The sequence below is a fragment of the Ostrinia furnacalis genome, unplaced genomic scaffold, assembly GCF_004193835.3.
Source record: "Ostrinia furnacalis isolate ACB-3 unplaced genomic scaffold, ASM419383v2 OfSCF3526, whole genome shotgun sequence".
Lineage (NCBI taxonomy): Eukaryota > Metazoa > Arthropoda > Insecta > Lepidoptera > Crambidae > Ostrinia > Ostrinia furnacalis.
Window position 1 is genome coordinate 459,302 of NW_021133765.1, and position 3,408 is coordinate 462,709.

The following is a 3,408-nucleotide window of genomic DNA, read 5'->3' on the forward strand; positions in this document are numbered from 1 at the left end:
TCAGGTGGGTTAATAGAATGATGAGCAAGTTTTAGGAAGGCACCAATTTTCCGAGGGTCAGCTCACAGTCTTCTCTTGAAGGAAGTCCTTTAGTAAAAATTTAGTCCTCTTCATTCTTTTATTCGATTAACTTTCCTCAGGACGTCCTGTAGACCTTTAATAATTCAATCAGACATAAAGTTCCAAAACGGCCATCGCCGTTCCCTCAGGTGGGTTAATAGAATGATGAGCAAGTTTTAGGAAGGCACCAATTTTCCGAGGGTCGGCTGTCCACGCTTCCTGCTTCATTGAGATGAATGGGAGTTTTTATGGCCTTTGTTTAACCTGCAGGGCTAAGATGCGCGCCGTGATAAACTGCTATCGCGGCGTTATATCGATTTTGACGTCACTATATCGTTTTATCTACCGGCGCTAACATGGCACCCCGAAAATTATCATGTCATCTGTCAAAATGTGATAGTGATAGATTTGTTTTTTTTTTTGTGATAAACCTGGCAAGCCCTAACATGAAGCGCTAACTATATCATATTTTGACATCACGATAGGATAGGATGTGGTGTTTTTATCGTCCTCGATCCTTGCCCACGATAGCAAGACGATAGGAGATTAACTTTTTTGCAAGCTACTTTAACTCTATTTATTTATCATTTATAATGGTAAATGACATTTTACGACTAATTTGAGGCTAGTAAAATTCAAAGAAAGGAATCTAGCACCTTTGTGATACTTTTACTTCTAGGTGGAGATTGAGTTCTAGTTCAAGAGTTTATCAGTGTGAGGCGAATCTTGCGACAGTTTATAATCGCTAGCTGCAAAATCTTAGTGCTCCCACAGTCCCACCCACATATTAATTATTACATTACCTACCTTGTAAAATAACCATTACTTACCTACTTAGGTAGGCAGTCAACAGTACATCAGACAATACATATTAAGTTGCAAATGTCGTGAGATACCCCACAGTGTTTAGCTTGATTTAAGTACCTACTGTCATCTGTACATAATCTTGTAAAATTATTGAAAATGGGGCGGAATGTGGTGACCGAGCTTCTTGTGTCTACATCAAACAGTGGCAAGGTCATTGTCAGAAATTAGCATTGGGTGGGATGTGTAATCAAACTTGCTATAATAACAATGAGAATAAATGAATTTTACTAATTTTATAACTTGATGGTGATACCATACATACATTCCACATTACTATCAATCTAATTCCTCCATGTGGTCTTTTTTAAGGGCTTTAATGTGACAGGATGATAATCTTGTACAATTTATTCCATTATAATAAATTCATCATCATCTCAGCCATAGGACGTCCACTGCTGAACTTAGGCCTCCCCCAATGCTTTCCATGTTGCCCGATGGGGCAGCAAGGTTCTGGGGTGGAGGCCGGGTACCGGAATACGCAGCGTGGGACGTCCACCCACAAGGTGGACCGACGACATCATAATGGTAGCAGAAAGGCGCTGGACGCAGGCAATAAATTCATTATTGCAGTGTAATTTCAAAATAATTCAACCATTATTTACAAAATCTTTATTTGGAAAACTTTTGTTTTACAATAGCTATTTATAATTTCAAATACAAACAGAATTCCATGAATTGGTTAGCCTAGCCAGTACCCTTGAAGTTTTTCTTGCTGATTGTTATTGTAAATTTTCATGATAGTGAGCAAGACTTGATTATGTCTGCTTTAGAATGAAATAATCACTCATAATCCCACACTTCTTCATCCACTGTCTGAAAAAAGAAAGAATATTATTTAAACACAATTATAAATATTACAATTACATAAACAGTTCATAAATAGAAACATTTACTTAATCCTATTTGTATTTTAAGTTTACATACAAAATATTGATCACAGTATTATTACACGGTGAAAGAACTATGTGAAATAAATATAGGAAAGAAGGTGAAAGCTTATTTGTAGGAATAAAGATATTTTTCCTTTTCTCCGGTGCTGTTACTTATGAAAATTAAGATCTGCGGAGTATAGCTAATATTTTAGGCTTTAGGTACTTACTTTGCTACTTATGAGTGTAGCTTTATTTCTCAAATCTCAATAAACTTTCTGACTGCTTCATGTAAGTTGAATAATTACTGTAAACCTCGCATTATGGGGTAGGTATTGGATTTCGGTTATTCTGTTAATTTTGAAGACTTCATTCTTTAATACTGTCGGTATGATTAGGAATTCTTCATTGTTTTTCATTAACTTGGTTATCTCTTCGTTTGATATTTGCCGTACTTTAGAAATATTAAAAATAAGACTGGAAACATAAAAATACAATTTTAAAAACACAAACAAATACAATCAAGCAGTCATGTAATGTCAACAAAATTGACATAACTTTTTTTTAATGACGTTCTCACTGCTTTAAGATATGTGTTTTTAGCCGAATTAGTAGCAGAAATGAACGAGATTGAACGAATGAGCTAAAATATTTCAAGGTTGGCCAACATAATAACGCAATTTTTTCTTAATATGGCAAAAATTCGGTTATCACGCGATAGCGGTCGATAGACTTTTCTATCGATGGTTCCATGTTAGGGAAAATGATAAAATTATCTACGTGATCGAAAATTGTCTTATCATATCATGTCATTGTCGATGCGCGCATCTTAGGCCTACTGATCCGGTAAGACGAAGGTACAATTACCCATTACAACTGGGACGTTTTGATGGGTTTTATTATCTACCTAAATAGAAATCTTCATCTTTATGATTAAGTTTTAGGAACTACGAATATAATGCACTATGTAGCTTTTGCCCGCGGCTTCGCCTGTGTGAAATTCATTTGCCTCAGTCATAAATTATAGCTCATGTTATTATGATGTATAAATAAACAATAATACTGTAAAGTTTCATTAAAATCCGTTCAGTAGTTCTATCCTTACAAAATTTCACATTTAGAATATTAGTAGGATTAAAAAAATGTTATAAACAAGATTATCAATAAGTTTATTACATATCTAATTTAGTATTTCATTAGTCAAATCGCTGTAAAATTAGTTAATAAATGAACATCCAAAGCGGAAGATTCATTAAAATGAGCGGTTTAAGCCTTATAAGCTTCAGTTTCATGCGATCCATTCATTTTCGTACTAGTGTTCATTTGAAATTATATTTTATGGAATTGTAAACCTAAATGTAAGGCCCGTATTAATAAACGACTCTCAAGTGTGAATCTAAACAGAAGAAAAGCTTTGGTAGGGGACTATTCCCACCTCTCTTTCCCACCGCTGCAACTCCTGTGTAGCCAGGATCTACAGCTTGACCGCCAATAAAAACGCAACCAGTGAAGGTCCAGTTTGTCCCGGGGGAAAGTTAAACTGTCATTGGACCCGCAACGAAATCAATCAGAAGACCATAAAAGCTTTGGAGGTGTAGCTTTTGAAATTGGG

General features: G+C 35.4%; 1 long non-coding RNA gene across 1 annotated transcript; it reads right to left on the reverse strand.

Moving 5' to 3' along the window:
• Nucleotides 1-539: 539 nt before the first annotated feature.
• On the reverse strand, nucleotides 540-2,625 carry LOC114357871 (uncharacterized). Its single transcript, XR_003656338.1, has 2 exons — nucleotides 2,027-2,625; nucleotides 540-1,740 (listed from the first exon to the last, which is right to left on the reverse strand). It is a non-coding gene; the product is annotated as an uncharacterized LOC114357871 (long non-coding RNA).
• Between the last annotated feature and the right edge of the window lie 783 nt (nucleotides 2,626-3,408).